This window comes from Squalius cephalus (genome assembly GCF_949319135.1).
Source record: "Squalius cephalus genome assembly, chromosome: 1".
NCBI lineage: Eukaryota > Metazoa > Chordata > Actinopteri > Cypriniformes > Leuciscidae > Squalius > Squalius cephalus.
The window spans coordinates 16,291,799-16,305,167 of NC_137122.1; the positions used below are offsets into that span (position 1 = coordinate 16,291,799).

The following is a 13,369-nucleotide window of genomic DNA, read 5'->3' on the forward strand; positions in this document are numbered from 1 at the left end:
TATAAGAATCACACGTTTTTTTAGCAAACCTTTTCCATATGGGCATGACCTCAGACAGCTGATTTCTATCTCCGGTCTGAAAAACTGCTTATTAGCAAATCCAGGTGACTGGAACAAAATTCTGAGCAGGACTTTTACTTTCTGAACCTGGACTTTACACCTCTGAAGAGAACAGAAAAAGAGACGAGCAGAAACACAAGAACTACAACTAACTTCAGCCACAGCCTCAGATGAAATCCACTGAAGAGAAAAAGAGGAGGATTAAACAGCTCCACAAACAGCATTACCAGCTTCACTTATTACTAACCAGACTGACTTTATTTCTGTTAGAACTCCTTATTGAGATGTTTAATTTGGAGTTACCATAACAGTGATTAGCGTTTCCATTAGTTGGGCTCTTAACTCTTATTTAGATTTTTGTTTTTTTGGCTGCTGTGACAGTGTGTTTGTCAAACATGTTTGCAGCAGCAAAGAAAGCTAAATTTAATCAAGGCAGGTGATGATTGTAACCTATTGATGGTTATGTAATCATGATGCTTTTGCCTGAATTACTGATGAAATTTGTATAATAAAATTATTTTGTACAATTAATATATTGATTTCATAAACCCTGTGTTACTGCAGCATGAGATCAAGCAGAATTATACCTATCAGTTCAAATATTTTAACAAACTTGTTTTTTACCTATCATGTGACACTCACACTTATCAACAATCAGCGTATGTGTCTCAACAATGGTGACAATCAAAAATATTCAGATAAACAGATCAATTCTGAACATTACAAAAAAGCTACTAAATGTCACTACAAAAACAACAGCAAAAAATAAAAGCAAATATTTAGAATTAAACAAAATAATAGGACAATTCAGCTGCATAATTTATTCATGTTGCAATGCATGCTGGGAGTTTTGTACTCTGCTGGTACCCAGCATGCATTGCAGCAAGGTACTTTTGATTGTCACCATTGTTGAGATTAATACGCTGATTATTGATGTTTGTCATAGTAGATTAACATTTAGTGCTTAAGTTTATAAAATTCTTCTCACTGATTCTTATAGTACTTCTGTATCTCATGCTTTAGTAATACAAGGTTTGTGTTTTGAAAAAAATATGGATGTGTAAATAATATAATATTTCTGGATCTCATTCTACAGTAACACAGGGTTTGTAATGTGAAACTATTAATGGAACACAATTGTTAGATTTGAAAAGCAACAGCGGAGCAGGATACTTCATGATGATTATAAAACCATCTTCAGGTAACCATCATCACCTGATCTCAGCTCACTTTAGCTTTCTTTGCTGCTGCAAATGTGTTTAACAAACACACTGTCACAACTGCCAGAAAAGGCAAAAGATATAATCAGAGTTAAGAGCCCAACTAATGGAAGCACTAATCACTGTTATGGTGACCTCAAATGAAACACATTAGAGTTAAACCTCTGTTAATTCTCAATAAAAACTTTTGTAGACGTCTGACAGAAATAAAGTCAGTCTGGTTAGTAATAAGTGAAGCTGGTAATGCTGTTTGTGGAGTTGTTTAATCCTCCTCTGCTGAGATCTTCACAGATTTAATGTCTTCTTTTCTCTTCAGTTGATTTCATCTAAGGCTGTGGCTGAAGTCAGTTGTAGTTCTTGTGTTTCTGCTCGTCTCTTTTTCTGTTCTCTTCTTTCCTTCAGTGATTCTGCTTGTTAACAGGCTTATTAAGGATGAGATGAATCCATATTTAATATACACAGATTTTGTGGCTACGATAAGGTCCAGTTCTGGTTTATTTCTTTACTCTTGGCTGACATGTAGTCAGAGGTGTAAAGTCCAGGTTCAGAAAGTAAAAGTCCTTCCCAGTATTTTGTTCCAATCACCTGGATTTGCTAATTCAGACAGGAGAGAGAACTAATTAGTGAAATCAGCTGACTGAGTTTATGGGTGGAATAAACTATGGCAGGACTTCTACTTTCTGACCCCTGGACTATACAACTCTGGATAGTTCACCCAAAAATGAAAATTCTGTCAGTAATTACTCACCCTCATGTTGTTCCAACCGCGTAAGACCTTCGTTCATCTTCGGAACACAAATTAAGATATTTTTGATGAAATCTGAGCCTTGTCTCACTCCTCCATAGGCTGCTAGGTGGCCCAAACTTGCTGGCCCAGAAAAGTTATTAAAGAGATTGTTAATATAGTCCAAGTGACTACAGTGGCTCAATCTTAAGTATATCAAGCGACGAGAATACTTTTTGTGCGCAAAAACAAGCAAAAATAACGACTTTATTCCACTATTCATTTCCTTCTCTCTGGGCCTCGTAGTGTTTTTGCGCTACGCGTCTGTGTTATACGTAATCACGCATCACACACATGACCAGCGTCGGCCAATAGTGAGCCTACGTGGTGACGTGTAACACAGACGCGCTGCGCAAAAACACTACGCAAACCAACTAGAGGTCGAGAGAGAAGGAAATGAATAGTGGAATAAAGTCGTTATTTTTGTTTGTTTTTGCGCACAAAAAGTATTCTCGTCGCTTGATATACTTGAGATTGAGCCACTGTAGCCACTTGGACTATATTAACGATCTCTTTAATAACTTTTCTGGGCCAGCAAGTTTGGGCCACCTAGCAGCCTATGGAGGAGTGAGACAAGGCTCAGATTTCATCAAAAATATCTTAATTTGTGTTCCGAAGATGAACGAAGGTCTTACGCGGTTGGAACAACATGAGGGTGAGTAATTACTGACAGAATTTTCATTTTTGGGTGAACTATCCCTTTAAGTCATTATTACGAGAAAGTTTCTCATTATTATGAGATGTTAAGTCATTATTATGAGAAAGTTTCTCATTATTATGACTTAAAGAATCTTTTTTTTTTTACTCAACGTGGCGGAAACGGGCTTCCATAGATCAGAGCTCGTGAGTGGATAGCGCATTTCTGAATATTCCGCTCCGCTCGTTCGTAAAAGTAATGATTATGAATGCGTCTAAATGTGTCTATATACACTGTGAATGTGACTGTGCATTATATGCTGAGTTTCGGTTCATTTATGAGACGAACTCCAGTTCACTCGCCGACGCCTCCATGTCGTGATTCTACGGTGACGCATTGCTACCACATATTATTTTTTTCCCCCAATTATGTCATAATAACGAGATCTTATGTCGTTTTAACGACATCTTTTCTCGTAATAACGAGATGTTATGTCGTTAAAACGACATCTTTTTCTCGTAGCCTAATAACGAGATGTTATGTCGTTAAAACGACATATTTTTTGCCCTTATAAGGACATGTACAAAATATGCCTTTATCCACATGAAATTGACAGCCTATCGCGCCTTTATCACACGTTCAAAAAGCTTAAGCAAATAGTAGCTGCCCCCAATCATGAAAAATTAATCAATGAGGCCCTTTTTGAAAATATATTTTATATAGGCTTTTTTATATTTTATATTTTATATACAAGTTTTTTTTTTTATATGATATATTATATAGGCCTAATAAGATTTATTTTTGTTAATAGGCTATATCTTCATTACCTAGAGATATAATTAAACAAAAAGTTGTCAAAACACATCTAACAGAACATAGCCTAAGTTGTTTATTTTTTACAACATCGTGTTCTTATTTTGTTTAATTAACGAAATGTCAATCTTCGTCTTTATAACAGAAGATACAATACAATTTACAATACAAAAATCTTCAAGATGTATAACGGATTGTCACCTTATAAACAGTCCTTTTTTAATGGAATAATACACCCTTATAATAAAGAAAAAGCTTCAGTGGTAAAGAATATGAACGCAATGCATTTAATTATACATTAAGCGTTTTCCTTCCATAGAAACCCTTTATTATAAAGAAAATAGGTGGCTCTTAACGTGTCTTTCTATGGGAGGATGGCATAGCGGTGCACAGCAAATATTAAATGAAAATATTCAATGGTATTCAATGCAAAACAAAAATGAAAAATACAATTAGCCAATAAAATAAACAAATTATTGTGGCATTAATTAGCCCATAAACAATATTTATTTTAAAGCCTAAACGGATTTGTTTAAAGAAAAACACCAGCGTTGGGCGTTTATCTGTATAGGCTAAGTGTTTCAGCCGCCCTTTTCAAACTGGCGCAATAAAATGCAACATAATTTGATTAGTTAAACATGAAGAGGATTATCCGTCTGGCATGGCCGCTCGCTCTAACGTTAACCTAGATAAATGTTTGCTATTATGAAGCGCATATCCGAGTGTTTGTGCGGAGTGTGGAGCGCGCACTATGACATGGATGGAGGCGCCGGTGCCATCACTCGCATTTTCCTATCAACAGTGGAAACAACTTAAAATACTCCATCATTTCTGGTCATACAGAAAATAATAATACATCAGTCGCAACTACTTTTATTTGTGTAAACTCACAACAACAAGAAAACGGTGTGCCTTTGTAAAATAAAAGAAAATGAACAGGGCGCGCTTTCATGATCTCTGTGAATTGGAGCGCGCCTCAAAAATGACCTGACAAACAGTGTATAGACAAGCCTCACAGACATGAGAAATATAACTATAAAGTTATTAAAAAAAATGTCCACCAACGAAAAAAAATCCAATCGAAAGCAAATACGGTAGCTACCATCTGATTATGTAATCCTGTCCATATGAAAGGCGCATCTAGGCTACATTACAGCGGAGATGTGGAGATATGTATGCAGGCAGCCTACTGATTTAGAAAAGACTAGTTAATTAATAAACAATTAAAATGCATCGTTATTTTAAAACAACATAAGATCTCGTTATTAGACATAATTGAGGTGAAAAAATAATATGTATGTGGCAGTAATGCGTCACCGTATGATTCTGCTATATTTACTTTTTATATATTAAATCCAGGCAATTGGTTCATGAAACATTGATTAAAATTAAGATATAATTAATACAAAACGAAATTCACTTTAAAGAAAGGCAGTTGTTCTGTTTGAGGTCTCTGTGAAAGTTTTAAAGCAGTCTTTTAGTGCCGCTTTCAGAGCGCTCACGTCTGTAACTGAGAACTGTCATGTTGTTTTTTCCCTCATAAATGCAAACACGGAAAATAAAATAAAATGAATATTATAATGTTTTTTTGTTGGGTCAGACAATGATTACCAAATTTCTCTTTCATATTGCTCCTCACAACCACTGAAAACGGTGAAAAAAAGGGAACCAAAAGTCAAATTAATATGGACGGAAGTTAAAAGTGGTGGGAAAATGACTCATGACGAAATCTGGTGGGTACGCGTCCCCCCCGTCCCCCCCGAAATCGACGCCTATGCGTGTAACACAGACGCGCTGCGCAAAAACACTACGCGAACCAACTAGAGGTCGAGAGAGAAGGAAATGAATAGTACAGATGGTGGACAACCAGAATGCCTAATACCGCCGCGGTGGCGAAATCACCGCGGCGAAAATAAACCAGCCGCATTTCAAAGTCGTTCCCGAAATGACCGCCAGGTGGCGCAAAGGGACATTGTGCAAAACAGCGGCAATTGCCGTATTTTAAAATGTAAGTGGGTTAAATATAAAACCCTAAGCCTAATAGGCATATTTTTCATATATATAAATAGGCCTATTAGGCTACAACAGAATAGAACCAAAGATAGAATCAATTTTAGAACTGAAAAAATAGAATCAAAAGTTAAAAATAGAGACGATATTAGGAGCAATGACGCGGAATATTTTTACTATTCTATTGAGGAATTAGATAAATGAAGAGCTCTCGTGAGCGATACAATTGCATAGTAATTTATAGTGATTTCAAAAGCAGTCCTTAAAAAAAAAAAAATACATGGAGTAGTGTGGCATAATTTTTGAGAGATTACTCGGAACGCGTTTTAGTTAAGATCCTGGTTTCAATGCCCTTAATGTATATAGGCTAGGCTACTGCTTTAAAAAAAATGTCACAACGCGTTTTGAGATTGTTTTGAATTAAACATTGAAGTTTAAAATGTAGTGTTTTGGCACACCAGGCCGAGTGGCGTTACGCATTGTTCAAAAATCAGGTTTTATTCTGGCATGTTGAATTGTTAGATTTTTTTTTTTTTAGATTTATTAGATTTAGATTTTAGATTTCGTTAGATTTTTTTTTCTCATAACAGCTAAAATAACTAATATATGCCTTGTCTTAATATGACCTACTTAATATAGGCAATATATAGGCATATAATAGCCTATATAATAAATTAGCAAAACTTGGCCACTAAATATTTAATTTTCAATTATTTTAATTATCACAATTAAAGTTTTAATTTTATTAAATTGAACAAGCGCAACAATCAGCATTTAATCAAATATTCTAAAAGATGTATTATTAATAATAATGTTATTTCAACATAATATTTCGTTTTTTCGACATAATGTGTGCGTGCAACAAGCAAGATGTGTATTTGTAAATCCGGTGATGCGTGCATTGATTTTTATCAATAAACTAGTGTTTTCTGACAGTGTCGACTGCAAAGATGAAGTTGACGATCGCCATTTTTGTAGTGAACGCACCTAGAGAGAAATGCACATAAAGACATAATCAGAGAGTAGCCTTTTTCTTTTCGTTTTGAATTATTTCGTTTGAAGACATTTCAAGCTTTGTGTATTTGATGTATTTATCATGTCTGTGTGAGGCATACGCTGAGTTTCGTTAAGTTAGGAGGATGAGATGCGCTCCAGCTGACGTGCAATGCAAGTGACCGCGCGGGCGCCTCCATGATTAGTGTCTGTTATATTTGCTTCTCTTACTTATTTAAATCCAGGCAATTGGTTGATGAAAAATTGATTAAAATTAAGATACAATTTATAGAAAACGAAATTCACTTTAAAGAAAGGTTTTCTACTAAACAGAACTTAATGAAGTGGTCAAAATCATGTCTGACCCACTCCATATCCATCTCTCGATATAATGCATCCTATCTTACTCGTGCTGTTCACTTTTCATATTCAACATAGATGGAAAAAAATAAAATTATAATATTTTAACAAATATGATACTAAATGAGATTATTTAATGGCTACAACAGTATAGTAGGCCTATATACTTTTTTTTTTAGAATAGATTTTTGCTGTGCACTTGCATATTAGTGTCAGCTGGGAAGGAAATATAGAGACCAGGGCCCGGTTTCCCAAAGCGTTCTTATCTCTAAGTAGTTCTTAACCTATTCCTTAACCCCTCTCTTAACCTTATGGGACGGTTCCCGAAACGTTCGTACGCACAGCAAAAAGTCCAGTGTTAAATTAACTCTCCTGGGAGTTTATATGGCTCCAGAGTCAGTGTTAAAATATGAGTGTTAAATTAACACTCAAGAGTGTTAAAGTTAATGAGATAATTAAGTGATTGTTTGAGTGATAATTGACCAATATTGAAGACACCTGATGTTAGCAAGCAGAATCACCAAAGGAGAAAATCGAATTTTTTAAGACACCGTTATGGTGGTCAGTGTTTGCTTTAGTTGGGCTCTTGACCCATAAAGCATTAACTTTAAATTTTGTTTGGCTGTTGTATCTGAGTTATAACTCTCAGATGAACAAGATAAAAGGTGATCAGGTGGTGTTGGTTATGATTTGATAATCATAATTTGACCTGAATATCAACTCTCATTTAGAGAGTCAGATTTACCTTGTTGATTACAGCAGCCTGTGATTCTACAGCAAATGATTTTTATCATTATCAATATAATCCAAAATATTTCTTAAAAATTGTTATTATAAAAATACTTAGAAAATTACTTTATTTAGACATACTGACATCAATAATCAGCCTGTCAATCTCAACAATGGTGACAATAATAAAGCATGTTGCAGTGCATTCTGGGTGCCACCAATCAAAACTCATTCATGGCTCCCATCATGCATTGCGGTATGAATAAATTATGATCTGAATTGTCTTACTAATTTCCTTTCCTAATTGAATATTCTGTTTGTCACCATAGTTGAGATTCATACACTGATTCTTGATGTCTGTATGTGCCTAAAAGAAAGATTTTGTTTTATCAGAACAACTTTTAAGAAATCCTTTAGACTAGTTAGAAAAAAAGATTGTATGCTGTAGAATCACAGTGATGCTGTAATCAACAATATACATTTAAGTCAGAGATTAGACTCTAAATGAGATCAGTGATTCAGGTGAAACTATGATTATGTCAAAACATAACCAACAAAACCTGATCAACTTTCTCTTTGTTTATCTGGCAGTTATAACTTAGATACAACAGCCAAAGACAATCTAATGTTTACAGTTTATGGGTCAAGAGCCCAACTAAAGCAAACACTGATCTCCATAACGGTGTCTTAAAAAATTAGATTTTCTCCTTTGGTGATTCTGCTTGCTAACATCAGGTTTCTTCAATAATGCTCAATCATCACTAAATTAATCACTTAATGAGCTCATTAACTTTAACACTCTTGAGTGTTAATTTAACACTCATATTTTAACACTGACTCTGGAGCCATATAAACTCCCAGGAGAGTTAATTTAACACTGGACTTTTTGCTGTGCGCTAAGTATATCTTTTGTAAGTCACACTTTCGTAAGGTTGGTCTGGACCATTCGTAGCTCTCTCTTAGCGTTGTTGCAGGTCTAAATGAATATAATTCTGAAGTTTTAATACACCCAGACAGTATTAAATTAGGCTAATTCAAGTGTTTTCATGCAAAGAATAAAATTGTCATTACACTGATTGTTGTTAAATTTTTAATTATATTATTTTACAATATTATTAATTGAATTAAAACGCTCTTTTAAAGGCCAGTGAAAGCATAGGCTACTGTCAGTTAAGTCCTATTCGGACGCTAATATTGTTTCTCATGGGCTCGTCCGGTATTTTAAACATTTACAGGGGTAAGTCGGTGATTTTAGTGCCGTCCGAATCCATAATATCAGTGTTTTTCTCACCCAATCCGCGTAAAAATCCCTGGCCAAATTAGTACCTTCTGTTTTTTGACAAACAGGTCGTGTGGTAATTTAATTGCCGTCTGAATCCACATCTCCGAGTTTACAAGAGATTCAAAATTCACGGTTTAAATCCTTTTTGATCACTGCCGAGCACCGTACGCAAGATGTAAACTTTTATTACTGAAATGCTGGAAAGTATTTACAAGAACAATATTTCATCGCAGCTCCACCTCAGCGAACAAAAATGGGAAAGAAAAGGCGGCACGTAACTTTTTGAAAAGGTTATTGTGGCAGCAATAGGCTATATGTTACAATTTTAAAATATGTAGGCTAGGCTATTATAGGCTATTATAGTTTGAATTATTTTTTATAATATCCAATAATCATAATAAATTGAAATTTCAACTATTTCTGAAGTGCTTCTTTTATAAAGATGACCGCTTTTTCACATAAACAGCCCCTGCACGAGAGAATAATTGATTCTCGAGCAATCGATTTCAAACAATTCAGCACCATTGGCACGGACAGCACCGGGTAACGTCCCACGTAAGAAGGTATATCTTAAGCGGCTTCCTAAGGTATAGTTCGGGGAACACACTTAGGAAAATAAACAAATTTGGTAAGATATATCTTTCGAGTCTTCTTAGCAGGCTAAGAGTGAGCGTTATCGGGAAACCGGGCCCAGACCTCTTGGAACTTTAATTGAATACATAGCGTTGGTAAAGCATACTGAAATTACATCCCTACAAATTTATTAGGCCCTACTGAAAATAAATGTATCGAATTTAAGCAAAGTATAGCCTAAATGTTAAGACTGTAAGCCCTTTGCTTTTTTACGTAGCCTATACAGGACTCTTATAGCCGACTTTGTGTTAATTTAATTTGTAGAGGATTTTTTTAACTCAAACATTAACACTGAAATAAATGAAACTAAATTATTGTAATTTTTTTGGCACACCACGACGAGTGGCGCTATGCATTGTTCTAAAGCCAGGTTTTATTCTGGCATGTTGAATTAGTGTTCGACAAACGCGGCGCGGCGCGTTCATTTGAATGAAGAGCGCGCTTCTCGCTCGTTTGAGCGAACACACACTGGAACATTAGGCCATGGCTCAACGAGTGAATCGTGGCCGAGTGGTTGAACTTACGTTACGATCATTTAGATGACACGGGTTCGAATCCCGAACTAACTTGGACTACTGATATTTTTATATTAGCCTATTAATGCATTTTATAGTCTATTGTTGATGCAGAGAGATTTGTCTAGTTCTAAAACATAGTTTTTTGCTTATAGCCTATTTACAAAATAAAATCACCATGCATTTCCATTTTACACTAATGAGGAATATTATACAATGACTTTACTTCTGTAGCCTATAATAATTCCAATCGTAATTTCAAAAGCAGTTCTGTTAAAAAAAAAAAAAAAAAAAAATATATATATATATATATATATATATATATATATATATATATATATGACGTTTAAACGACAAACAATAAAATCAGAACCAGTATTCTGTTGCATTCATGGTTTCAGTGGCAGTAATGCATCCACGGCTTTTCAAAATGTCACAAAGCGTTTTGAGATTGTTTTGAATGAAATATTGAAGTTTATAATTAAGTGTTTTGGCACACCACGACGAGTGGCAAACTCTTTGTTTTGTTTTGCAAACTCAGCTAGCCTGTGGGGGGTTTGGAGAAGGCAATAGTTGCTTTATCGTGGGGGTGCAGGACAGAGGTGTTAATGTTCCGTCTTTCATATGGAGAGTGTCGGAGCCAGCCTGATGAGCAGGCAAAGGCTAAATTCTTTTAAGGATTAATCTCAAAATCTCCAAAAGTCCATAGCCTATGTACAGTAGGCCCTATATCTTATTAAATTATATATTGTAGTTTTATTGATTGTATTTAAAGGTTTTCCACACACAATTTCAATTTAGCAGATACAGAGCTCTTTAATTCGCGACCCACCTCGTTTTATTGTAAGGTGAATTCAGCAAGGCATGCTTTATCTTTGAAGGAACAAAAGCTATTTGTTACAGTTTTTTCTTTCGTGATTTGTGTGGATGACACACAGCGACATATACAGTATTATCAGCTGTATTATTAATGCTTAATTTCGAGAAAGACCCGCCGCGCGCAGTGAGGGAGACCAAACTTAGTAAAAAAATATCCAGCGCGAGAGAGGCAAAGAAAAACGCCTGTTCTTAATTTATGTTGCTTTGAACTTTTTTCGTTTTGTACCGTTTTAATTTTTTAATTTAGCTGCAATTTCTTTGACAATAGAAATTTAAAATGTTGCAAGAATAAGATTCTGTGTTTCTTATTTTGCATCACAAAAGGAATAAACTCTATCGATGCAACCCTGTTTAAATAAATAAACTGTCCCGACACTTTATTCGTACCTTGAAATGTGCGATGGGAATTAATTTTCTTTTTCTTTTACATTTTCATTGTTTATTTTTTAATTGAAAGTAATACTGTATTGAAAGTATTTTTATGATTTGTTCGATCTGTTTTGAAAAATGTCTTCCGTTGCTATGGCCGGGTATCACTGTCAGTCATCTCAATCTCATGAATGATTCACACACACACAAAAAAAATAATTTAGCAGATTAAAGACGAGCTTCATCATCTTCATTTTCTGGTGCAATCGGCTTACAGTCTTCCTTCATCAGATGTGTCGTCTTTGCAGCGGCACAACATGTTGCAAATTTATGTTGTAATGTACAATTGATAATAAAAAAAGACGATTGACTTTAATAAACAGATGCATATTTAAGCATCAAGAACGGAAAAACATAAACACTGTCGGCCACACTGAGATTCGATCTCAGATCGTTTGAAGCTCCTAGAGGTTATTGTTAATGCATTGACCACAGAGCTATCGTCTGAATAGCCTAGGTTAGCTACTGTTTGTTCGGGATTTGAACCGATTTAAATTCAGCCACGAATTTGTTTAGTTTTATTTTGTTTTAAATGTATTTTTACATATTTTGCTTTCATTAATGTTAACCAATTCTGTTGTAGCATAATAGGCCTATATTTTTTCCCTAAAAGTTTGTTTTATTCTCTGCTTTGTTTGTTTATATTTTTACATATTCAATCAGTCTCATTTTTGTTCAAATAATGAAAAAATATATATATTTTTTTTTTTACAAGATCTTGCGCCATGTTTCTTTTTTTCAAAAATTTTTTTTTAAATAAACAGATAGGAAACTTACCTTTTAAAATGCCGCAGTTGCTGCTGTTTTGCCCTGTCACTTGCGCCACCCGGTATAGCCTAGTCATTTCGCGAACGACTTTGAAATTCGACTGGTTTATTTTTGCTGCGGCAGTAATAGGCATTGTGGTTGATTATTTATTAAATAATTCAATTGATAATCATAACAACATGTAAGCCTATTTAATTCTGAATATAACAAAGAATGCTTAAACCGACTAACATCGGTTAGTAACTGCAAGTCCTGAAAATGTTTTAATTTTACGTAAGTAAATGACAAGTAGCCTAACCTATTGATTGACATAGCCTTTCTAAATTATAGAAAAACTGGGCACACAATTTTAACGTGTCTACTTTGTTTAAATTTAATGAATTTGAATTCGTTTAACCACAGTATTTATCTTGAATTTATCTGTGGCCTCTCAGCTCAGATTACTGCCGCGGCAGATTACGTCATAAAGAGAATAAACTGACACTTTTCTCATCATATGGTGACCTAAGTCTGTGATTACAGCGCCACTCAGCGGTAAAAGGCAGCAAATACACATCCCAATTCTGCCGCCGCGGGAACGGCGGCGGTAAAAGTCTCATTCTGGTTGTCCACCATCTGTAGAATAAAGTCGTTATTTTTGTTTGTTTTTGCGCACTAAAAGTATTCTCGTCGCTTGATATACTTAAGATTGAGCCACTGTAGCCACTTGGACTATATTAACGATCTCTTTAATAACTTTTCTGGGCCAGCAAGTTTGGGCCACCTAGCAGCCTATGGAGGAGTGAGACAAGGCTCAGATTTCATCAAAAATATCTTAATTTGTGTTCCGAAGATGAACGAAGGTCTTACGCGGTTGGAACAACATGAGGGTGAGTAATTACTGACAGAATTTTAATTTTTGGGTGAACTATCCCTTTAAAGGTCCCGTTCTTCGTGATCCCATGTTTCAAACTTTAGTTAGTGTGTAATGTTGTTGTTAGAGTATAGGCTAAATAATATCTGTAAAATTATAAAGCTCAAAGTTCAATGCCAAGCGAGATATTTTATTTAACAGAAGTTGACTACAAAAAAACGGCTCGATTGGACTACAGCCCTCTACTTCCTTCTTTAATGACGTCACTAGAACCGTGTTTTGACTAACCTCCGCCCACAGGAACACAGGCGTATTGATGGCGAACAATTGCTCTGTCCATTTCACCACGGACTGTTTTTCTAACCTGGAATAATATCAAGCAGGCTTCTCTCAGCGTTTCATAC

General features: G+C 35.1%; 1 protein-coding gene across 1 annotated transcript in view; it reads left to right on the forward strand.

Annotated features, from left to right (window-relative positions):
• LOC307163798 (ecto-ADP-ribosyltransferase 5-like) overlaps nt 1-13,369 on the forward strand; it is a 172,652-nt gene that overhangs the window by 39,695 nt on the left and 119,588 nt on the right. The gene's annotated exons all lie outside the window — the stretch shown is intronic.